A 25739-nucleotide genomic window follows, 5' to 3' on the forward strand; every position below is an offset into this window, starting at 1 on the left:
TGTCCTCCCCATGGTGTTTGTGTGAAGGTTGAGGGAGATAGTGCATGAGTGATGCTTAGTCCTGGGACAGAGTAAACATCACCATGGTTACTTTTCTAATTCTCTTTCCCTTGTCATTATTGCAACATTAGAGCAGCAGGAAGTCTCAGGGCTTTATGGACACTTAGGATATGATGATCCACATTAACTTGTGAATTACTTCACTTTCGGGACTAATATGTGCTTTGTTTGCAATTGGTGTCTCCTTGTATTGTCTCTCTTCTATAATGCCTTACATAGCAAAGGCACATTCTATCTTCATGCCCTAAATATAACCGATAACTGGGGATTAGTCACCCTTTGAAGTGGAAAAGGATTAGCCACAGCCAGGATTAATCTATTCTGAAATTTTGGAGACTATGGAGTTTACTGAAATAATCAGTCTCCTTAAAGAAGCAGGCTGCTCTTTAGTCAAGGATTCTAAAAGAGTGTCAGTAAAGAAGGGCAGGCCTGGGCAAGCCACATGGCTAGTCTCCTTGTCAAAGGAGGCATTGGATTGGCTGATCTCTAAGGTCCTTCTTTTTAAATGATGTAATTGTAGAAATTCCATTCTCTTTAGGGCTGTTAAGACCATGTAGGTCTTTGTGGTGTTTGCTGATTTTTATATGAAGAAGGATAGTGAGGGTGGGCTGATCTGGTGGGCTTTAAGCAGCCCTCACAATTTTATACCATTAAGTTTTGTTTCCTGAGGTATCAAATTGTTTATTTTCCTCTCTGGAGTTCTAAGAATTGCAGATTTAATCAGATTTGAGCTATTTCAAGAAAATACTCTTGAAAATAAAAGTTCAGTGGCATATACATTAATACATTTTTTTGTTACTGTAAAATGGTACATTATTTTCCTTTCAGTTCAGTTCAGTTCAGTTGCTCAGTTGTGTCCAATTATTTGCTACCCCATGAACCAGAGCACACCAGGCCTCCCTGTCCATCACCAACTCCTGGGGTTCACACAAACTCATGTCCATTGAGTCGATGTTGCCATCCAACCATCTTATCCTCTGTCATCCCCTTCTCCTCCTGCCATCCATCTTTCCCAGCATCAGAGTCTTTTCAAATGAGTCAGCTCTCCACATCAGGTGACCAAAGTGTTGGAGTTTCAGCTTCAACATCAGTCCCTCCAATGAACACCCAGGACTGATCTCCTTCAGGATGGACTGGTTGGATCTCCGTGCAGTCCAAAGGACTCTCAAGAGTCTTCTCCAACTCCACAGTTCAAAAGCATCAATTCTTCAGTGCTCAGCTTTCTTCACAGTCCAACTCTCACATCCATACATGAATGCTGGAAAAACCATAGCCTTGACTAGATGGACCTTTGTTGACAAAGTAACGTCTCTGCTTTTGAATATGCTATCCAGGTTGGTCATAACTTTCCTTCCAAGGAGAAAGTGTCTTTTAATTTTATGGCTGCAATCACCATTGCAGTGATTTTGGAGCCCCCCAAAATAAAGTTGGCCACTGTTTCCACTGTTTCCCCATGTATTTGCCATGAAGTGATGGGACCTGGTACCATGATCTTAGTTTTCTGAATGTTGAGCTTTAAGCCAACTTTTTCACTCTCCTCTTTCACTTTCATCAAGAGGCACTTCAGTTGTTCCTCACTTTCTACCGTAAGGGTAGTGTCATCTGCATATCTGAGGTTATTGATATTTCTCCCAGCAATCTTGATTCCAGCTTGTGCTGCTTCCAGCCCAGTGTTTCTCATGATGTACTCTGCATATAAGTTAAAGAAGTAGTGTGACAATATACATCCTTGATGTACTCCTTTTACTATTTGGAACCAGTCAGTTGTTCCATGTCCAGTTCTAACTGTTGCTTCCTGACCTGCATATAGGTTTCTCAAGAGGCAGATCAGGTGGTCTTGTATTCCCATCTCTTTCAGAATTTTCCACAGTTTATTGTGATTCACACAGTCAAAGGCTTTGGCATAGTCAATAAAGCAGAAATAGATGTTTTTCTGGAACTCTCTTGCTTTTTCCATCACCCAGCGGATGTTGGCAATTTGGTCTTTGGTTCCTCTGCCTTTTCTAAAACTAGCTTGAACATCAGGAAGTTCACGGTTCATGTATTGCTGAAGCCTGGCTTGGAGAATTTTGAGCATTACTGTATTAGCCTGTGAAATGAGTACAGTTGTGCAGTAGTTTGAGCATTCTTTGGCATTGCCTTTCTTTGGGATTGGAATGCAAACTGACTTTTTCCAGTCGTGTGGCCACTGCTTTTTCCAAATTTGCTGACATATTGAGTTTAGCACTTTCACAGTATCATTTTTTAGGATTTGAAATAGCTCAACTGGAATTCCTTCACCTCCACTAGCTTTGTTTGTAGTGATGCTTCCTAAGGCCCACTTGACTCCACATTCCAGGATGTCTGGCTTTAGGTGAGTGATCTCACCATCGTGATTATTTGGGTCATGAAGATCTTTTTTATACAGTTCTTCTGAGTATTCTTGCCATCTCTTCTTAATATCTTCTGCTTCTGTTAGGTCCATACCATTTCTATCCTTTATTAATACATTTAATTTAAAAAAATTATTTATTTTCAATTGTAAGATAATTGCTTTAAAATACTGTGTTGGTTTCTGCCATACATCCATGTGAATCAGCCTTAGGTATTCATATGTCCCCTTTCTCTCAAACCTTCTCCTCACCTCCCACTGCATCCCACCCATCTAGGTCATCACAGGTCACCCTTTTGAGTTCCCTGAGTCATGCAGCAAATCCCACTGGCTATCTATCTATATATAGTAGTGTATATGTATTTGACATGCACTTTTATGAAAGGAATTGGACTATTTTTCCTCCCAAATGAGCAATGGACTACTAATAACTAAATTCTTCCAAATAACTCCCAAGTAAATACTTGTTCTGGTATGTGTTCTGCCATTTTCAGAGACTACTTACTATCTCATCTGCATAAATGGGAATATTTATTATACTTGTTTTTTAGGTCAAGGAGGGAGAGTTAAAGAAAATCATGAATGTGAAGTTTGTTAACCATTTATCTGGAGCTAGAGATTATGACTATTTATTACTGGTACTAAATAGTATTCTTCCTATTATGGAAATGAACTTGATAGCTAGCTAATTTAATTGGGGAGATGATCATTTATCTACTGCTAAATAACAACTATCAATAACCTTTTTATTTTGCTCACACACTATATGGGCAGAATTCTGACAATATGCGGAGGGCTTGCCTCTGTCCCACACTTGTCCGGGCACTCAGTGGGGAAGATTCCAAAGGCTGAGTGTGCCTGAGGTCTGGGACCTGGATCATCTGGAGGCTCCTTCACTCACAGGTCTGGTTGCCGGGGTGTGGTGCCTTGAAGGCTATGTCCAGCTGTATGATTGACTAGAGAACCTATACATGGCCTCTCTGTGTGGCTTGGATTTCTCCCAGTATGACAGCTGTGTTTGGAAGGGGACATTCAGAGATCAAGTGTTCCAGGCGACCCAGGGGAAGCGGCATGGCACTTTTGGACCTTGCTTCAGAAGGCACGTAGCATCACTTCTGCCACATTCTATTAGTTGATGAATTCTCAAGCCCTCCCAGGTTCAGGGGGCAGGGCACAGACCTTCTGTGTCCTTGGAAAATGTGTCAAAGGACTGTAAGGCCATCCCCACTGCCCTCCTGTCCTTATAGAAGGTTGAAAGTGATGAGGGACAAGCATGATTTCATTTGAAGATAGTTTGTGTGTAAATTATTCTCAGAAGTAATGAAACTCTAATCTGTCAACATTTTAATATGACCAAGCAGGTAAAGTTTTTCATCAAAGGTGTAAAATTGCTGAAAATACAATCCTAGCTTTTAATCCTGCTAATCTTCGACCTTTACACTCTCAACTCTATGATAAATCTTTTTCTAAAAGAAAATTTAAAAGTCATTGTGGTGGTCAGGCACATTTTATTTTTCTCATATAGGAGTTATATCTTCCTAAGGTTTTTGAAAAAATAATTTATTTGTTTATATTTATTTTTGGCTATACTGGGTCTTTGCTGTGCAGACTTTTCTCAAGCTGCAGTGAGTTGGGGCTACTTTCTAGTTGCAGTGTGTGGGCTTCTCATTGTGCTGGCTTCTCTTGTTGCGGAGCCCAGAATCTAGGGCACGTGGACTCAGCAGTTGTGGCTTCCAAGCTATAGAGCTCAGATCAGTAGTTGTAGAGTACTGGCTCAGTTGCTCCATGACATTGGTCCGGGAAAGGATTGAACCCATGTCTCCTGCATTGGCAGGCAGATTCTTTACCACTGAGCTACCAGGGAAGCCCCTAAGGTTTTAATGAAGATTAAATTGTCTATTTTTAAAATGCTTAGAACAGTACCAAGTATATATATTACAAATCCAAAATAAGTGCTTATTATACTTTAAAAAGGCTTTCCAGGTGACTCAGTGGTAAAGAACCTGCCTACCAATGTAGAAGATCTGGGTTTGATCCCTGGGTGCGGAAGATCCCCTGAAGGAGGAAATGGCAACTCGTTGCAGTATTCTTCTCTGTCTCCCATGGACAGAGGAGCCTGGTGGGCTATAGTCCATGGGGTCGCAAAGAATCAAACACGACAGAGCGCTTAAGCATGCACACATGCACGCATGCACACTTACAAAATGCTTGTAAATCCCTTTTAAAATGGCATAAGGAATAATTAAATTCTTGTTAAATCAACATAATATTTACCAATATTTGTACCATCAGGATTGTTACTATAATATTTCTGCAGATTTGATAAAAATGATTTTGTTAATTTGTTTTAAAGGTCAAAATTTATTGTCAACTAATTAGTGATTCTGATTTTTAAATTACAATGAATATTCTTTCTCAGATCTGTAGTTAAAATTATATTTCCAATGTGAATGTCTCATTAATTTTCCAAATTGATCTCACTTATTTTTTGGAAGCAACAGCATATCATCAAACTTGTTCAGATTTATTTTGGATCATTTCTGACTTGTATTTTAGTTTTCTCAAATTTAAAGTACATTTTCTGAGGGGCCCCAGTCGAATGTTTTAAAACCTGAGATTATAGCACCTGGTGGCTGATGATGCTCTTCTAAACTTACTCAAACCAGAAAGCAAACTTATTTACATCTAAATGACCATACTTTCTTTTGCTCAGTATCAAGCCTGCTGTTTCATTTTTATTTATAGTGACCTCATGCTTAGAGTACCTTGCATAAGTAGGAGTTTAAAAATTATTTGAATAGCCAGGATGAATATATCTTTTCTTGATGTTTTGATTTCTGAGTGAAGTGAGGATACTGAGGTTAAAATGTGTCATGCATATTTTTTTAGTTATCACTCTCAGTCTAAGCCAGGCATATGGACAGTTCTGACGGTTAATTTTGTAAATCATTCAGGAATCTGACTGCTTTCTCAAAACATACCTGGGTCTTTCAGGCAGAAGTCTACAGGTGATTGCCCCTAGATATTTGCCTAGAGATGATTTAGAAAATTGGTGGGGAGCTTTGCTCTTCCCCAGCTATCAAAAATTAACCTGCCAGAAATTTGCAGACACAGCAATGATATGTTAATGATTCTGCACAGGATTTTTTTTTTTTTTAAGAAGTTGTCTATTCCAAATTTCAGAGATTCAGCATTTATTATTTGGTAATTTACTTCTTTATTTGCGCTATGAACAGGACATTAATTATCAGGCTCCTTGACTGTCTCAAACCTCTAGTGTACTGATTGTATTTATTGAACTCAGGTAACCAGCGTTCTGTTACTCCAGTGGTCAACATAGTTCTCATTTGCTGGGAGAAAAGAGAGGAAAATCTTTGCACCAACAACTTAACTCCAAGAGGGACTGTTGTCTGATTTCCAAACAGGCCGGGGAGTAGTACACTGTCCTGCTGGATTCCCTTTGGTATTCATTATAGCATCCTGACTGGGTCACAGGGTGAGAGCCCAGAGAGTGAGAGGGGCTGAGGTTGTGACGTTTTGTTTATATGTTCAGTTCCACTAAGTATTTATGACTTAGTATACCGTCAGAGCCTTTTATAAATTTAAAAATTTAAAAAAATCATTGCTAAAAATTTTATGTACTTTGTAATTAAAGTTAGCTTCAAATGCTTTGAGCTTTTACATGTGAGTTGGTTAATTTATCTCTGTGAGGATCGAACCAGGTGATCTCCAAAGGCAGTTCTAAATCCCTATGTTTCTATAATACTGGTTATTTTTCTAAACTTTAGCCTCCAGTTTGATTTTTTACCTTTGTTTAATTTTTGGCATAACCATTATTCTGATCAAAGTGCTGTACAAGCGATCAAGGTGCATTATCAATATTATTGGTTAAAACAGGAAAGCTTTTTACCTTTAGCTTTTGCTGTTTTAACTACTTTTCAACCTCCTTGTGCATTTTTTGTTTGCTTGTTTGTTTCATTTACGGGAGTTGATTTACATTCAGCATCTTCAGGGTTAGTCAAAGTGCGTGGTTACTCTTCCATCCCGCTTATACTCCTCATCCTATAGAAGTATGTGAGTGGCTCAGTCCTTTGAAAGTTTGAAATTTGATCATAAACTCAGAAGCTTCAAGATCTAAGCAGAGAGTCTTAATAAACTAGGAATATATTGTGTAAGTGCTGCCAGCTCCTCAGATTATTTTACTAGAAACTGGAAGCCTAGATTTTTACTGTTACACATTTTACCTACTTGGTGCCATTTGAAATGATTTTAAAACTCTGAGGGAAGAAAGATAAAAGAAATTAAAAGTGATACGACTTTGGAAGACCAGGTCTACTAGTCCTTTAAGTTCTAAACCTTAAACCTTAAAAGGCACACTTTTCAGCTTTGTGCTGACTGCTACTCTGTTGTGAATCATTCCCCTCAGTAGACCCCTCCTCTGGGGACTCTCCATTCCTGAGTGCTATGTTTTACAAGTGTGAACTTGCCTAGGAACTATAATTATCCCTGGACTTCAACATGGGTTCCTCAGTAGTAGTTGCCATGCTTATTAAGTTCCTGAAAAATGTCTGTCTCCTGAACTAACATCAGTTTCACAGGCATCCAGGATTGATGCTGATCCTTAGGTCATCCTCACACTCAAAGCTCTTCCTTTTTACTAGTCATTTGTCTTTCTGTCTTCCGGATCAACCTACAATATTTTGCATGTTCTCTGATTTATTCTTCATTTTTCAGAGTCATTGCCACTCCTGACTCAGTGCTCATCTCAGTACCAGTGATTGCTTTCATTCTTGTTATCTTTTCACTTCTGTCACTGTGTACTCCTTCTTACTACTTTTTACACTCTTTCACTTTCTACGTGAATGGAAAAAATGGAAGGGATAATGTCAATAAAGTAACTTAAGTTATAGCATAAATATAGCAACCACATGTTAGATTAAAGAAGGATGCTGTGGGTTGGTATTAGAATGACATTACCTGACCACTGAATGCATTTGTTTTTGGCAAATCAGGTTTGATATCCCATTGTTCTTCAACACAGACTTGCTCACTTTTGTGAAATCTTGAAAGTGGTAAGTTCTCAAGAAAAGAGCTTCTGTTCCTAGGTAGCTTTTACACACAGAAGTTACAGTATACACAGTACACTGTATATATTCAGTATTTATAGACTGGTGCATTAGAGGTCCTGAAATTGTTCAGCTGGCCCTCTTATTAAATGCTTTTTGGGTTTCTCTTACTAAACTTGGAGCATTTTAACACTCAGCTTCAGTCATATCCAACTCCTTGTGACCCTGTGGATTGTAGCCCTCCAGGCTCCTCTGTCCATAGGATTCTCCAGGCAGGAATACTGGAATGGTTTGTCATTTCCTCCTCCAGGGGATCTTACTGACTCAGGAATCAAACCCACCTCCCTTATATCTCCTGCATTGGCAGGTGGGTTCTTTACTGCTAGCACCACCTGAGAAGCCTTGGCTTGATTTTATTTCTGTACATCCCATTGTGAGGACAGGACTGTCATGAGTGTTCTCACCAATTGCCTTGTGTTGTTGTTTAGTCTCTAAGTCATGCCCGACTCTTGTTGTTTAGTTGCTAAGTTGTGTCTGTCTGTTTTGACACCCCTTGGAATTGTATTCTGCTAGACTCCTCTGTTCGTGGGATTTTCCAGGAATACTGGAGTGGGTTGCCATTTCCTTCTCTGAGGAATCTTCCTGATTCAGGGATCGAACCCACGTATCCTGCATTAGCAGGTGGGTTCCTTACTGCTATGTCAGTAGGGGTAGGACTGGTTAAACTCAGTCTTCTTTGCTTCCCTCTTTACATATCTGATATGTTTAGAAAGGATGATGTTGTAGTTAGAGATGCCATTTTTAATTATTTATACTGAAGAAGATGTGCATTATTGTTTTATGTCATCACTATTAAATACATTTATTTTTCATAACTCTGTTATAAAGAGGTCCTGTTATTACTGTTGTACAAATAGGAAATCAAATTGTAGGGAGTGGAAATTACTTGCCTGGATCACACAGGTTGTACATAATTCCTGGGAGCTCTCACTATTCACCATTGTTCTGTGCTGTCTGTGTCTCAGTACTTCATTTCTGGTAACTCATGGTTAGTGTAGCCAGGTGGCCCCTGGTAAACAAGAAATCCTTTTCTAGCACCATGCAAATCAATTCCTAATAAGTTGTTATGTAAGCTTTTAAAAGAATAATGTAAAATTCTTATGTCAATATCTTGAAGAATTTACTGTTCTCTTCTTTTGCAAATTGAAAATGCATTTGTCTGAGTCTGCCTGGTGACTCAGACCCCTCTCCAATCTTTTAAGTTCCTTCAAAGATAACTGCGTTTGTTGGATCTATTTTGCAAGTCCTTTCAAATAATCTGCTCTTTAGTCAAATGGTCTAGGAGATTGGAATACTTTCCTAGTAATACAATATTTCTCAACACATTTTCACATTTTCTTACCTTTAGCTCTACTTTTCCTTCTGACCAGTTTTTCTTCTGCTCTTTACAGTCAAGTGATTATTCTCTGATAGAGAATTCTGAGGCAACATGAACATTAGTTGTTTGGCTATCTTTTAATCATCCTTTTATATCTTTTATATCATTAATTTTAAAATGTATGTCTCCCTTGCCTTCCTTTGTGGGTATTTGCTTATTGCTTTAAGTTGTTGCAGCACATAGTATTTAGTTGTTAGAGAATTTAAAAGTAAATCAGAAATTATTTTCCTGCCAAACTGAATAGAATTTACTAGAATTATGAGTCTTCTCTGAGGTAGTATCAATAATTACAGACACTTTTTTTCCTCTGCATGAGTCAGTAAAAGTACTCGACATTTTTAGGAACATCATATCTTTCAAGATAAATCTTCAAAGTTTAGCTTCTTTTGTTTGTTTGTTTTGTGTGAAGGAGTATTGTGAGTTAATCAACACTAAATCAACCTGAGAAAGCACATTTTTACTGTGCTTTGCCAGTGATTTACTTTGTGTTAATTTTTACCTTTCATTACTTGTAATCTAGAACAAACCAAGTTTATAAACTCTAAAGATGATGAAGGACATCCAGGGTAGAATCACATTTTAAAAATGCAAAGCCAGCTAAGTGTGTCATGCATTTGACTATGTGTATTCTCACATCCTGTCATTTGTATTTATGGAAAAATCTTTATATTTGAAAACTAACTTTAATAGATGGTGCACTGTTAAAGAATCTACTTGCTAATGTAAGAGACACAAGAAATGTAGGTTTGATCCCTGGGTCAGTAATGACCTCTGGAGCAGGAAGTGGCAACCCACATCAATACTCTTGCCTGGGAAATCCTATGGACAGAGGAGCCTGGCAGGCTACAGTCCATGGGGTCCCAAAGAGTCAGACATGACTGAACACAGCATATACATTAAAAATTCTAACATTTTGGTGATTACTTTTCTCATTTCTTCTGTTTCTAGTCTTTTATACACACAATCAAATTTTAATGTGAACTGAAATATGAAAATTATAATATTCCCAGCTGTACACAAAAGTACAGGAAAAAATCTTAACATGCTTAGAGTCAGTTTCATTGTAAAATATATTCAGTGCTTTTATTTCACCTTTCACTATTTTTAATTCTTTGGCATTGAAATCCAGTATTTCCATGAGGTCCATGTTTCCAAGTCTATTGCTAACATACTTGCCCTCCTACAAATAATATAGTAGTTTATGATAGATCACAATGTCAAAAAGATCACAAGGTCACACTGATCTTGGTCTAATTTTTTGCTCTGTTGAAAGAAATAAGAAATTCAGTTTGGCTCCAAATTTTGGAGAGAGGATAATGTTATTCAAACCAGTGAAGTGGCTCAGCTGTGTCTGACTCTTTGCTATCCTATGGACTGTAGCCCACCAGGCTTCTCCATCCATGGAATTTTCCAGGCAAGGGTACTGGAGTGGATTGCCATTTCCTTCTCCAGGTGTTATTCAAAACAATAGTTTAAATATTTACTCATGATATCTAATTAGTGCTATTTATAATTGTTATTTTAAAACCATAATATTCCTTTGGTATCAAGTTTATGTTGTGGGGACCAGTGAATATATTTGTTTACGGTCATAGACTAGGTATATATTTAGACAGATCTGTGTTCTTTGAACTTAGTTTTAGACACACTGACTAGGATAGCTTAGGAATACTTTAAATCTATTCTGTGAGTACCAGATTTAAATAGTGGAGATAAATATTAAAATTAAGTTAGAAAGCCTCACTACTGATGATAACAGTCTTGAAATAAAAGTCAAATAAAACATTGTAATGCTCTTATGTTGTCCTTGCTGTTCTATAGTTATGTCATATGAACTTATTAAAGATTATTTCACTTTATAATATTTTTGGATCCATTTTTCTTACTGAAGGTATGGATGTGTGTGTGTGTGTGTGTGTGTGTGTGTGTGTGTGCCTGTGTGTACATGTGCATGTGCATGCACACTTTTGGGCAGAAGGCACAGTGGTTTGTGGGGAAAATGTGTATGTGGTTTCAACTGCCTGTTTTTCTCCAAAGTAAGAAGAGATATATGAACAGGTACAGGTTAGAGTCCTTTAAGGTTAGGGCTACCAACTGCCTGGGGAGCCCTAGGACGAATATTTTTGTAAACCTGAGTGTTAAAATTTCTACCCCACCAATACTAAAATGTTGGTAATACCAGGAGATCTTGCTTATTAGCACTGAATGAACTAATGGACCAGGTCCCTTGATAAAATTTAGTCTTGGTTCCAGTTAAAAAAAAAAAAAAAAAGCCCTTATAATATCAGAGGATCCCCAAATGAGGATATACTTCGCTCTATAAGCCTCCATGGTTTTGGTATTGATGATGATTTTTCCAACTGTAATAGAATCTGCATATTGCTCTTCCAATATTTAGGACCCACCAGAACCCTGAGGTGTGTTAGCATGTGTGTTACATCATCCTAATGTGGTTCATGTAGCCTTTGGATCAAGTTTTTGATCTATTCTGGGATGTGTGACATTGGGGATATTATTTTACCTCCTTGATTTCTACCTTGTAGAAGGGGAATACAAATAGTAACTGCTTCTCGATTATGTTAAATAACAGAATGCATATAAAGTGATTAGTTCTGTATCAGGCACATAGTAAGCACTCAGTATTATTGAAATCAACTAATTGTCATTGACACTCCTGAGATGTTGTCAGACTGCTTGAAGAGTAAACTTACAGTACTATTCATAACTATTCATTGTAGACCCTAAACCTATAAAATTAATGTGTCCATAACAGTAGGTAAGGTGTTTACCTCAGGATTAATCATATATTCTTATATGAATATATAATAAAAATAAAGTAATTCAGTTTTGAAATATAGAGAGGTATTTGGGTATCACAAGTATTAAAAAAAAGCCCTCATAATGGCACCCCACTCCAGTACTCTTGCCTGGAAAATCCCATGGACGGAGGAGCCTGGTGGGCTGCAGTCTATGGGGTCGCTAATAGTCCGACACGACTGAGCAACTTCACTTTCACTTTTCCCTTTCATGCATTGGAGAAGGAAATGGCAACCCACTCCAGTGTTCTTGCCTGGAGAATCCCAGGGACGGGGGAGCCTGGTGGGCTGCCGTCTATGGGGTCGCACAGAGTTGGACATGACTAAAGTGACTTAGCAGCAGCATACCTCATATACTAATACTTTGCATAATTAAATCCTATGTCTAAGATAAGAACATACAAACTTGTGCTTTCTTTTCTGTCATGCCAAGATTTTTAAGCATTCCCATATTTGCCTGATTTGCTCCCAGTATCACTTCAGGCATGCTTCTTCATCAATTGAATTTATTTCAAAACTAATTAATGATATATTCCAATAAAATCTTTCACCAGCATCCTCCCATTCCCACCATATTTAATTATTTTAAAATCAAGACAAATAACAATTTGATATAAGATCATCACTATTCAGAACTGGTCAGGCTTCTTCCTCAATGTAAGCAACTCAGCAAAGCAGTTTTCCTCACAGCCTGGAGTCTTGCAGTTTTATCCTCCCAGTGTTTGTGTTGCATAAAGTCTGACGGAAATGCAAGTTAGTCCTTGTGTCTCACTGACATGATGACATAAAGGAGAAAAATGGCATAATTAGCTTTTTGTATCTTGTACATTTTTTTCTTTGAACATATTTATGTTCTAAAACACTTACTTTCATTGGAAATATATGAGTTTCTGTTATAAAGCGATGCAAATCAATGCATATTCAAATAGGTTACCAAGATATATGCCATTGACACATTAGATTTCCTCTTTTCTACAGTTTCAAAAATCATTACTTTATGATTCAATTTAGAAGACATCTGAGTAAGTACTTAGTATCTAACATTGTGCTAGAGGCTTCAGGGATTTGCAAGGAAGTATAAAAATGCTTCTTGCAATCAAGGAACTTCAATAAGATGTGTATGATTAAATGTTAAAATATATGATGAGCATGAAAGTGAAGTCATTCACTCGTGTCCGACTGTTTGCAACCCTATGGACTGTAGCCTACTAGGCTCCTCCGTCCATGGAATTTCCAGGCAAGAGTGGGTTGCCATTCCCTTCTCCAGGGGATCCTCCCAACTCAGGAATTGAACCCAGGTCTTCCACATTGCAGGCAGATGCTTTACCTTCTGAGCCACCAGGGAAGGCCATGATGAGCATCAGATCAGATCAGATCAGATCAGTCGCTCAGTTGTGTCTGACTCTTTGTGACCCCATGAACCGCAGCACGCCAGGCTTCCCTGTCCATAGATATTAATACCATACAAGGTCAGAGTTGAAAGAGATCAGAATGATTTAGATATTTGAAGATGATTTCATTGCATATTAAACCTGTAAATTCGTGAAGCTTATGAAGAATATTGGAAAACTGATAATGGTTTGGTTGTTTTATACTTTTTGGACAAGAGATAGACTAGATAGAGCCTCAAACTTTATATCTTCTACCAAAGCATTTAGCTAAAAGCTGTTTATAGAAGGAAACAAAATGTGCTTTTCTGTCTATTATTTTCCCTGGGCATTTCTTGATCTACTTGTTAATAAATAATGAAGCCTAGAGACAGTCTAGTACTTGATGGCAGAAGTGGAGTCAATGGTAAGATCACAGGCTTTGATGTAAACAATGTGATTTTTGACTCTTAATTTTGATACTTACTACCTTTCCAATTTTGGAAAACTTATTTAATATCATCATATCTCTTTTTTCATACATAAATAGTATTTCATGGTAGTTGTGAGAATTAAATAAGTAAGTGAAAAGTACTTAGCAAAAAGTCTGGCACACAACACACCTCAACACATACAAATTTAGCTCTATGTTAAACTAAGAGCCTGGTTTAAGATCTTTGTAATCATATGAAACCAGATCTGGTTTTTTCATCTCTATGAAGAGAACAATAGTGATTTACCAAGGTGTTTCAAAGGATTGAAACATTGGTATTTTGAAATTGGCCATGGAGTGTGTATGTATGTGCAGTGGTGGCAGGGAGAGAATGCTTTGCCGTGGAAATTGATAAACACTTCAAATTAGAGATCCTTATTTTTTTCAAGAGTTGACTTACAAGCACACTGCTGGATAAAAGAAACATACGATTAAAGAATCACTGTAAAAACTATGATACAACTGTAATGCAGTGTTTCAGTTTAGTATTTACAAGGATGTTGAAACCAGCCAGGAATGTCAAGGAAGAATATCTCCTTTGAAAAGAAGTAATGTCTATATTGAGGATTTGCCATGTGATAAGTGAGGACAACAGTTTCTGAAACAGAAGGAAATAACCTATGTGAGGTTCTAAAGCTAAGAGAGAATTGTTCTTTCAAACAGCTGAGTTAATTGGGGCTTGGTCTTAGACTTCTATGGAGATAGAGATGTTAGGAAAGAAGAGGTTGAAGAAGGAAAATAAAGATCAGGGAAGGACTTAGCCATGGTTAGAAGATTGACTTTTAATGTTATTCCATGTTAAAGTATAATAATCCAGCCTTATTCATGAGAATCATCTTTATAATAGTTATGAAATTTATTATTTGCAATTTTAAGCAGTTCCACAATCTGTGGTAATTCATGGCCATCTATGTGGTATAGTCATTCACCCATCTCTACATAATTATGATCTATTTTTCATTCTTCTGTATTATATATTTTATTTTTTTAAATGGAAGACTTTATGAAATTAAATATATGCATATCTGAATTCTACCTGATAATATTAACTCTCAAAATTAGAAAATGAAGTTAGTTTGGTATGACTTTCCTAGGAACCTCTGTAAGTGGTAATTCTATTTTATACCTGTTTCAGTTTTGCCAGGAAGAAATATTAACCTCAGAATTGTGTTATTTTTGGGCTTCACTCTTCTGAAAAAAACTCAGCTAATGCTTTCTTTCACATTCACTAAAGAGCATATTAGTGATCACCACTGTTAGATCGTTAACTAACCTGGGCTGCTTCTTGCCTGGCCAACAACCCTGAATTAAAAATAAATAAATAAAAATCTGCCTTGGTTTCTTTTCATTATATTTTGAATATGGAACACTAGTTTCTTCCTGATCATATTTATTTTATAATAGTTTTACAAGCATTTATCTTGTTATAGAAAGGAGAAAAAAAATAAAAGTGAAGGACTTCTGTCTCCTCTAATTTTGCCCTACTTTATACAATGCCACCTATACATCAAGAACTAGACTTCTTGTCTGTTTTATTTTGAATAATAAGGAACCAGTTCATTATTTTTGTCCTGTGATGCACTACCACTCTTAAAAACTTCTATGACTCAACCATAAAGGAGTGTATCTTTTAAAATATTTCTGGAAAAATGATCAGCATATCAGCTGTAAAATGGTAATGCTAGGGAAGATTTAAAAAATAGTGCACAGATGTATTAGGAACTGTGCATATTTAGATGAGTTTAAAATGTAAAAGTGGGGATTCCATATTTAAAGTTTCTGAAAATTGTTCAATACAATCTTGATATAAAGAGTCATTGGGTAAATTATGAATTCCTGGATGGCTCAGTGGTAACGAATCGCCCTGCCAATGCAGGAGACTCTATTCCTGGGTTTGGACAGTTTCCTGGAGAAGGGAATGGGTACCCACTCCAGTATTCTTGTCTGGGAAATCCCGTTGACAAAGGAGCCTGGCAGGCTACAGTCCATGGGATTGCAAAAGAGTTGACTTAAGACATGACTTAGCCACTGAGCAACAACAACAAACCGAAAAGTTAGGTAAATGTAAAATCATTGCAGAAACAATTCATAGTCTGCTTTCTGCTGTGTTATTTTCGAAGTAAAGTATGTACCATTTTGTTAGCATTATTAAATGAAAATAATTGGAATGAAATCAACAGTATGCAATATATTATTTAATAGGAATTGAGCTTTGTAGTAAAGATATCCCTAATTTTCCCAGAGAGAGGGGATTTAAAATAGTTTATTAATTCACTTTGATATTTTGAAAAGTTAGGAAATTCTTAAGAGGAGGAACCTTGTGGTTGGGGTTTAATCTTTTTAATCTTATCTGTAATTAAATATTAATTATAAAACACTTGTCTTTATATATAGTACCTTACGGAACCTGGAAAATCTGGTTTCTTTGAATTTTTATGTATAGTTCTAGCTCTTCATTTTGCAGGAAGAAAAAATACTGCTAAAACTTTCATATTTGGATGGAATATCTGTCTACTCTGAAGTGCCAGAAAAAGCCTTAAATGACGTGTGATGTGCTGCTAGTCATCTAATGAGGCATTGAGTGCAATGTGATTATGACTACATTACATGGGTACTGTGGATACTGGTTTCTCAAATGAATCAAAAAAGTTTCCAGGACCTGCAAGTACTGAAATACTGCTGCTGCTAAGTTGCTTCAGTCGTGTCCGACTCTGTGCCACCCCATAGACGGCAGCCCACCAGACTCCGTGATCCCTGGGATTCTCCAGGCAAGAACACTAGAGTGGGTTGCCATTTCCTTCTCCGATGCATGAAAGTGAAAAGTGAAAGTGAAGTTGCTCAATCATGTCCGACTCTTCGCGACCCCATGGACTGCAGCCTACGTCTGTCCATGGGTATTCTCCTGGCAAGAATACGAGAGTGGGTTGCCATGCCCTCCTGGAGGGGATCTTCCCGACCCAGGGATCGACCCAGGTCACTGGCCAACAGCAAATGTAATGGAGACAGCATTGTGATTGCAGATAAAACAGACTGTATTTGTCCATTTAGGGTGGACTTTTACTCATTTGCTTCAAGATAATTTTGACTTTCCTTGAAATAAATGGAAGTTATAGACTTGTTGGTATCTTTTATTATCCATGTGGTGTCTGCATGAAAGAAGAAGCAAGTAGATTTCAGGAAGTTTCCATAGCAGTATCAGATGCAATCAAACTGGCCAATATTGGGAATTATTGTTCCATAAGTAATTGTGGTTGGTTTCTAACTTTGATTTTATTCAGTCTAATAACAAGTATTGCTCTAGAGATAATTGTTGATGGTTGCAGACACTGATTTCATTCAATTAAGCTGGTAACCTTTTTAAGAAACTGCCTGGGAGAAAGCCAAGAATTCCAGTCAACTGATTTCTAGGGGAAGTGAATTGCAGTTGTCTTAGCCTAGAAAATGTTCCACGTAGACCACAGCTGTGTTAATTAACCTTTTCTTTAAACTACCTTCTCTACACAGAACTCCAGATGAGCAACATAGCTGAGGACCATGTTATCTGGATTCAGATTTTGCTCAGAGTGATTATAAAGTTGGTAAGACTTTATAAAATGTTTGAGACATATACTAAGAGTATGAAGGATGGTCTGTCTTTGTAAATCACATCAAAATTCAGATTCTCCCTCCTTTCTTCCTTTCTAAAAATCACTGATGTGTGTATTCAACAAAAGCAGAACCAGTGTGTATTATACAAAGGTTTGCTTTCTTTATGTCAAATTATAAATCCATAATGATAGATAATATGGTTGGAAGACATTGGAAACCTGGTCTGACATACTTTTTCTTAATGAAATGTAGAAATATTGGAGTAGTATAATTGGCTTATGACTAATGTGGACAGTACTGAAACTTTGCTGTTTATATCTTTTTTGTTTCCCAGAATGGGAGAGTAAAAAATTCTTTGTGTTGAAAGTATACATTATATCTGGGGAAAAATGTTTCTTTAAATAAATGAAGCCTTTTGTGTAGGTACCAATGCAAAAGTCATAGGTCCCAGTGACCATGTGTGTCAATAAAAGGCATTTATGTGTCATAGCTACACCTAGTCATCTATGAAGTTATATTGTCCATCAAACTAGTAAGAGGCAAGGAAGTATTAATGGGATTCCACAACCATCCATCCTTGCCTAGGTAAGGTAGGAAGAAAACTGATAAACTCTTCAAAATATACTCATTTGAGTGATCTTTATATACAGAATCAGTTCAGTTTAGTTGCTCGGTTGTGTCTGACTCTTTGCGACCCCATGAGTTGCAGCACGCCAGGCTTCCCTGTCCATTACCAACTCCTGGAGATCACTCAAACTCATGTCCATCGAGTCAGTTTGAGCTAAGTTTTATTAACTGTATCAACCTGATTAATATTTTTATATTTTTGAAAAAATAGAATCTACCAAAGAACAACTTGCTAAAAAAAAATATTCCTGACATTGCTATTGATACTGGGTTTTAGTAGGTGAAGATTCATCATCTGCTGATGATATTCAGGTTCACAATTAAAAAGATTATGTCCAAGATGATTTTGATTGATTGACTTTTCCCTGGCTCATGCCAGGGTTGCCGCATATGTGTATAGCAACCCACTCCAGTACTCTTGTCTGGAAAATCCCATGGACAGAGGAGCCTGGTAGGCTGCAGTCCATGGAGTCGCTAAGAGTCGTGCACGACAGAGCGACTTCACTTTCCCTTTTCACTTTCATGCATTGGAGAAGGGAATGGCAACCCCCTCCAGTGTTCTTGCCTGGAGAATCCCAGGGACGGGGGAGCCTGGTGGGCTGCCGTCTCTGGGGTCGCACAGAGTCGGACACGACTGAAGTGACTTAGCAGCAGTAGCAACAGGCTGTATCTTTTAGGTTTTGCTCTAACTCATGACAGCAGCAATTATTTCCTATCTTCCTGGGCCGAATAAAAGGAGGAGAGTAGTTAATAAGGTGACTTTGAACAGTGACAGAGGAATGTAGTGGGTATATGTTATGCTGTAAACAAGTTCTAATCTCTCTAAGAGTTGTAAGTAATATAAGATAAAAAGTATAAATCAGAAGTTTTTACTCGGGGAGGGAAAAGTGAGATAATTGGCTAAAATGGACAAGTTTTGAATTTTACCAGCCTTAAACATGATGAGAAGTTTAATTCAAACTGGCTTTTGAATTAAAGCAATATAGCGTACTGTGGGGGTCAGTCAGTTCCAGTAAGTGGGCGGTACTGGCACACATAATAAGATAATGTGAAAAATTAACTACAACCCAAGATTTTTGACCTTCAGTGCAACTTCAAAGTTGAAAGAGATTAACTTAAAATAATGATCTTTTTAATTTGCATTTTGGAATTTATCTTTTCCTTAGTTCTTGCAAAAGCACATTGATGCACATAGATATTTGGGATATTATCTATAGTGGTATAAAATTAATAAGGAATTTTATCATATTACCTTTTCAATTTTACATCTTTTAGTCTTTATGTGTTTCTAGAATTCTTCTTTGGGTAGTTACAATTTGATAACAAATCCAAAAGTAATTTGTAGCATTTCAGGTTAAGTTTTTATTTTGTAATGAATAGATTTTCAGAAAGTTTGTCTGGTCTTCCTCCTTCATGCCTCTGCTAGTCGCCTGGCACAACTATATCCTAAAGGGCTTGGACTTGATTCTTCACGTTTTTTCTGACTCAGGACTACTTTAGAAAGAGCTCTGTTTTCTAGGCTTTTCCTGTGCTTCACTACAATATTACCTTTAAAAAGTGCATTTAGGGATACTTTAGAAAGATTAAATTGTACTCATACATATTCATAAGGCAGAATAAAGAGCTGACTCTTATTTGGGGTGACTTTTAGAGAGTAAGGATTCTAGACTCTTAAGAAGATGCCATTCAGTTTTAACATACTTTTGTAGGAAAGGAGATTTGTTATATATTGCTTTGATTCACTAAATCTTTACTGGATGTTTTTGGACATATTTGGACAAGCATTCATGACTGGAAAATCCCACAGATGGAGGAACCTAACGGGTTACAGTCCATAGGGTCGAAAAGAGTCGGACACGACTGAGTGTCCAAACACATAGGCTCGTGTGAACTAGGACAAGCATTTGTGGGCAGGGAATGTTCTACAGTGGATTTTATACTGTGATTTTTCTTACATACAATTTACAGACTGTTCTAAAAATATAGGGATAAAGATTCTCCCTTTATCTTTAAAAAAAGGAAGTAGTTTTTCTACTATAGTCGCTCATTCTTATAGAATGAAATAGTTTTATATATAAGAATAATCTAATCATTCCAAAAATATTTTATGCTTGACAAAAATTCTATTGATCCGAATTGGGGCTTCCCTGATTGGCTCAGATAATAAAGAATCTGCATGTAATATGGGAGACCTAGGTTCAATCCCTGGGTTGGGAAGATTCCTTTGAGAAAGGAATGGCTACCCACTCTAGCATTCTTGCCCGGAGATTTCCTTGGACAGAAGAGTCTTGTGTGCTGCAGTCCATGGGGTCACAGAGAGTCAGATATGATTGACACTTTCACTTTCACATTGTAGTCCACTAATTAAAGTAAGCCATAGGCTAGTGTCAGTGCCTTTGTTTTTAATAATAAACTCATAGAAACATTACTGCTGTAGAACAATGGAGAGTTAGTGTTCAGAATTGTATGTTCAATGATGAAAATGTCCTGGACTATTGCTAATAAATGAATTCAGTTTAGTTTTGAATAGTATTTTTGTAAATATTCTTCATTTTGATGTATTGTATTTTGTCTAAGTATTATAATTCTGAGCTCAGTAGCAATTTTGATGTGTTGAATGCCATGTTTTTAAGTACATTTAAAAGACTGAAACAAACTCAAACAAGTTACATAAATGAAAGCAATTGTAGTTCTTGTTGGAAAATTAAGGTTTCAACTCTGTTGGAATATATTTTTCATAACCTTTTCTAAAAGCAAACACCCTATACAATAAATTACTGGCATGTGATATTTAAGAGACATCAATCAGGATTTCTTTTTTTTTTTTTTTCAGAGAGGGTCCCAGCTGCAACTTAGCATGAATAAAAATCTCTATCCCTTTCCCTCAGAAAGATTTATATGGTTAAAATATGAGTTATATAGTGAGTTCTTATATCACCACTGATCATCATTGATCTCAGAGACTGGCCAATCTGTAGACTTCGTCCTCATTTCTGCTGTACAGTAGGCCTGAGAAGTTGAGGCAGCCCGGATTTTATTCATTTGCACGTAGAGGGTCAGTTTTCTTATCCTTCTTTACCCTTCAGCATTCCAGTACAGACTAGAAAGAATATTTAAAGTGAGTTGATATTTGGCAAAACTAATACAATTATGTAAAGTTTAAAAATAAAATAAAATTAAAAAAAAATAAAAATAAAAATAAAGTGAGTTGATGTCAGTTTGGTAAAAAATAAAAATACTGTCTGTCTACTAATACCATGGTTCAATTAAAAAAAAAAAAAAGGAGGAAAAGGTGTTTTCTTTTCTCTGTCCCTCTCTTATGTACTTGCTCAGAGAAACTGAGAGCTACTCAATTAAAAGGCAGGCTGAACATGGACTACGTCTCTCCATCTGTTTCAGTAAAGCATTGTCCACCTCAAATTTGGATAGGGTGTAGAATATTTTAGTTGTCTTCACTTTTTATTTTGCTACTTTGATTCAAGTATTGTAATTATATAATAAATAGTGTACTGGTATTTTCGGGGAGGTATTGATTGAAATGCTTTTGAAAATACAGACTATTAAGTAAGTTTTGTGGAAGTATATGAGCATGCTCTTTGTCCAAAATCTTGGCAAGAAAATATTGATAACTGATTATTTAAATTATGAATATGTATAATTATTAGTGGCCAACATGCCATTTTTTAATGAGCCCATGTAAATGTTTGATTGATTTCCTAAAACATGGGCTTCACTTTTTAGTCTATAACATTTAGTTTGCTTTCGTTATGAATCCAATGTATTAACTGATCCAAATGGAAAAAATATAAGTAGTTTATGGAGAAGTTAATATTGCTTCAGTTCTTTTGAAAGTTATTCATATTTTGAGTGGACAGTGTCCACTTATTAGTGTAAAAGTCACAGGCCTAATATTCCAATTTGAAATCATTGCAGGTATTCTCTTCTGAATTCAGCTTTTCCCTCTTTGTAGATGCAAGGTAAAGAACTTCATCCCAAGATTAGCTATCTGTTTTTACTTGCTGATTCACCCAATTTATATCTTCTAGTATCAGGTATGTTTTAGTCTAGGGTCTAATAAAGTATATAAGAATTTATTGGACTAAGCTATTTTGAGCGAGGTAAATTCTATCGTTTAAGGAAGATATTTGTATATCATTATTTCCTGTGGAAATGCCCTGTGAAATATTTAACATCAAGTTGCTAGCATACCTTTTTAGTACTTAGTACTAACAGCCTCCTCTAAAGAAAAAGAAATGGCCTTCCTTTTCTTTTTTTCTAGTTGTGTGTGATGTATTAAAATATGACCCATATTTGGGAAAAACATTATGTAAAATTAAATGTTAGACCTGTAGTACATCATTTATTAATTGGCAAGATAATTTCTTGAGAAACACTGCTACAATACTATAGAAAGTGTGACCGAGTTTCTCAGGTAGCAAAAACTATCTTAATTCTTTAAAACAAAGGACATTTATTTGGAGAGCACTCTTGGGAAAATGAATAATTTTGTCAACTCATTCATTATTTGCCCTTTATACTTAGGGCTTTAAGAAGTGAAAGGCAGGTGATAGTATATCCACTGTTTCTTGGTCATTCAGATGGTAACTTGTTCAATTAAAAATTCTTGTTAGGTCAGACATAATGGATTCTTGTTGTTACTTTAGTATTTATTCAATGAAAGGGATCAATATTTTGGGCCCGAGGGAGCAACACGGATAAGACACTCTGCAGTAAGTCTCTCTGTTCATTATAAACTTTTGGCTGGCAGGTGCAGTGTCTGCTGTAGGACTTATTTTAATTAGAAGATCAAGGTGGAATAAAAATTCACATATTCTTTTTCTCCCTTTTTAATAGCACATAAGCTTTGTTAGTGCATTTTACATTCTCCTCCCTGTTCTCTTCTCTGTGTGCTCTTTTTAGAAAGGATTTCTAAAAGAGAATTTGAGAACAATAGATCTGATTTTGAGAAATTTAACTATCGTGCATTTGAACTCTGTACAGAGCCCATTTGTTTCGAGTTTGAATAGATTAAATCTTATCGTGGTAATGTACACTCTGGTGGTACCTGATAGGTAGAGAAGTAATCATTCTTCATTAGCATAGTCACCTTTGCCAAGTTTTAAATGTATCTTTGTTTAAATTTAATGAAACTGATTTGTGATTTTTCTGAAGCATGGCATTAAATAAAGCTATAATAAATTGTATTTTGCTTTGCTAGTTGAAGTACTTTCCAAATATGGCCTAATGCTCTATTCAAGTAATAATGTCATTTGCAGAACAAGCTGTCAAATTTGACTTGCTCTAAATTTGGCAAGAGCCAGTATTTAAAAAATTAAACCAAAATGCAAGTCCTTGCCATTCTGCAGCAAAACCTTACTCAGACCATTACATTCAATCTAATAGATGATTTATTAACTTGCCATTTAATTCATCTAAGTAAAAGATTTAAATGAGATCATCGATCTGAGAGCTGGCACGAACCTTTCCAAATCCTTTAGTTCTGCTCCCTTGTTTTACAAATGGAGAAACTGAGACCAGGAGAAATTAAGTGGCATGCCTAAAATTACATAGCAAATTGTTGCCAGGAAAACCCGATTCCATCAACTGAGTCTTCTTTTCAAAACATCATGTCAAAGAGATTGGTTGCTGTTTATAAGAAACAATAATGGTTTAAAATTTATTTATGTGAGGACTTCCTCAGTGGTCCTGGGGTTAAGACTTTGTCTTCTAATGCAGGGGGTGTGGGTTCGATCCCTGGTGGAGGAGGTAAGGTCCCAAATGCCCTTTGGCCATATATAATCAAAATATAAAGCAGAAGCAATATTATAACAAATTCAATAAAAATTAAAAATGGCCCACATCAAAAAAAGAAATATGTAAGCCAGTTTGTCTTCAGATCCCAATTTACTTAGAATTACCACAGTACAAATAATTTAGACATGTGCAGCTTGCAAAAACCATCATATTTAAGGGTCAGAATATGTAAAGAATAAAGGTTAGAGGCTCAGAAATGTTAGGTATACCCTATAAGACTAAATTTAAAATTATAGGCTCCTGAGTGCAGGGCCTCTTCCTGAGTGCAGGTTTACTTCCATGTCTTTATACAAGAAAACCTTTAGGGGTAAAATTCTAACAGGATGTTGTTGTATGACTGATTGAACTCCATAAAGGGTGAGAATTTGAGAAAATGTTACTTGTGACTAGCACCAGTATTTCCCATACGGGAATCACATTATTTGTATCACTTTTCAGTTAATCTTCTTATTAAGAAAAATATTGTTTATCTGGCATTAGACATTCCTGGAAACATATCCTTGTCTAATTGTGAAGGTCCTAAGCAACATAGGAGAGTGGCAGTCATAGTAGTTTAGATTTGCTTGTGAGATAACACTGCATCAGAGGAAAGAAGTTTGAAATACAAAGGCACTTGGAGAGGTTGTCAGGAAATTAATGTTACCCGAAGCGTGTTTTTATTATTGCTGCCAATAGGCAGATGAAATGTAAGAATGGCCAAGAAAATCAGAATGTCCTAAACACCTGCCATTTATAGCAGCTAATACAGTAAAAAGCAAGCATTTCCTTAAATATGGAATCGAGCTCTTGCAATGCCATGAATATCTGATATTATTTGAATGACTTTTCTGATCACTTCCTTCATTGGCTACAGTTATGTTGAAACTTAATTTTGGAAGACTTGATGGTGGTAGGTGACAAATTCTTTTCATATCATGGGTATGGGAGATGATAATATTTGTATGGCATATGCATTCCTAGAAAACTCCATCTCGTAATAGACTGTCAAAACCTGGTAGTTAAAGGAAACAACAGAAAAGCAGTAGTGGTTATTGAGCATCTCTTATATGAGATGAATATGAACCCTTTTCTTGGAAAGTGATAAAGATGGGTATCAGTGTTCTTTTCCTATAAAATTAATGCTCAGGAAATACAGCTAAGAAGTAATAGAACAATAATTCAAATCCAGGTGTTTAGTATCCAAGTTAGGACTATATAAACTCAAATGCCTTTAGGAGACAAGAATGTAAAATGAAACTGAAATTTATATATGTTGTAAATCTTTGCTCTTACTATGGTATTATATTGATTGTCCAAGTCCTTGATCTTAGACAAAGATTTGACAGAATTGAATGTTACCCAGTTTTACAGATCTCTCAAATGAGGTCATACTATGGCATTAAAAATATAATTATCCTAGGGCTTTTGGTTTCTTAGAGTAAGCATTGTTTAGGTTTTGTTAGTATTTCAGATATTTAAATAAATGGGAAAAGTTTGTGAAATACAATCTATCGTATGTCCATAGCACTTCATGTACACATCATTGTGAAGTAGGTCTTTCTAAGATTGATTTTGTGGCATTTAAGAAAAGAAAGTAAATTACTAAAATCAGAAATGGATGCGGAAATGGAGAAGCCTACTCTTTTCTGAACTCTTTGCTGAAGGCAGCTGCACTGCATCCCATAGCTAACTAATTTATGGTAGAGTATTCACTGCTTTTGAGCTTCAGATTATTCAGAAGCAGCAATCAAGGCCAGCCCAGAATTAATGTGCAAGTGACCTTTCTCAGAACTGGGTCAGAGGAAAACATCACTTATCATTGGAAGAGGTAGATTTTCAGATGTCATGAACTTCTCTTGCCTCTGTTTGAGCTAAATGGTAGAAGGGTTTCCCTTTCATAGATGTTCATTCTCAGTAGAGAATGAATGGATGATATAGATCCATCTAATTCTGAATTGTTGCTGTTCATTTGTGTGACGTTTAATGCAAAGCCATAGGGAAGAAAGTGATGTGTCCATTTAAAAAAGGACTTTTCAGTGCATATTAAGTTTACCATTAGAGGTGAAAATACATTGTTTTTTAAGTGCTTGATATTTGTGAGATCTTCAAATACAAGAACG

The 25739-nt window shown here is 36.4% G+C and overlaps 1 protein-coding gene across 15 annotated transcripts in view; it reads left to right on the forward strand.

Annotated features, from left to right (window-relative positions):
* The window catches only part of ADGRL3 (adhesion G protein-coupled receptor L3), a 959208-nt gene that overhangs the window by 55936 nt on the left and 877533 nt on the right, over positions 1-25739 (forward strand). The window contains exon 1 of one of the 15 annotated variants that reach the window (XM_061420279.1): positions 16894-17189. The exons of the other annotated variants lie outside the window; for them this stretch is intronic. The gene's annotated coding sequence lies outside the window, so the exon portion shown is untranslated. Of the gene's footprint in view, positions 1-16893; positions 17190-25739 lie in introns of those variants that run through there. 15 annotated transcript variants of the gene reach the window in all.

Source organism: Bos javanicus, chromosome 6 (assembly GCF_032452875.1).
Source record: "Bos javanicus breed banteng chromosome 6, ARS-OSU_banteng_1.0, whole genome shotgun sequence".
Lineage (NCBI taxonomy): Eukaryota > Metazoa > Chordata > Mammalia > Artiodactyla > Bovidae > Bos > Bos javanicus.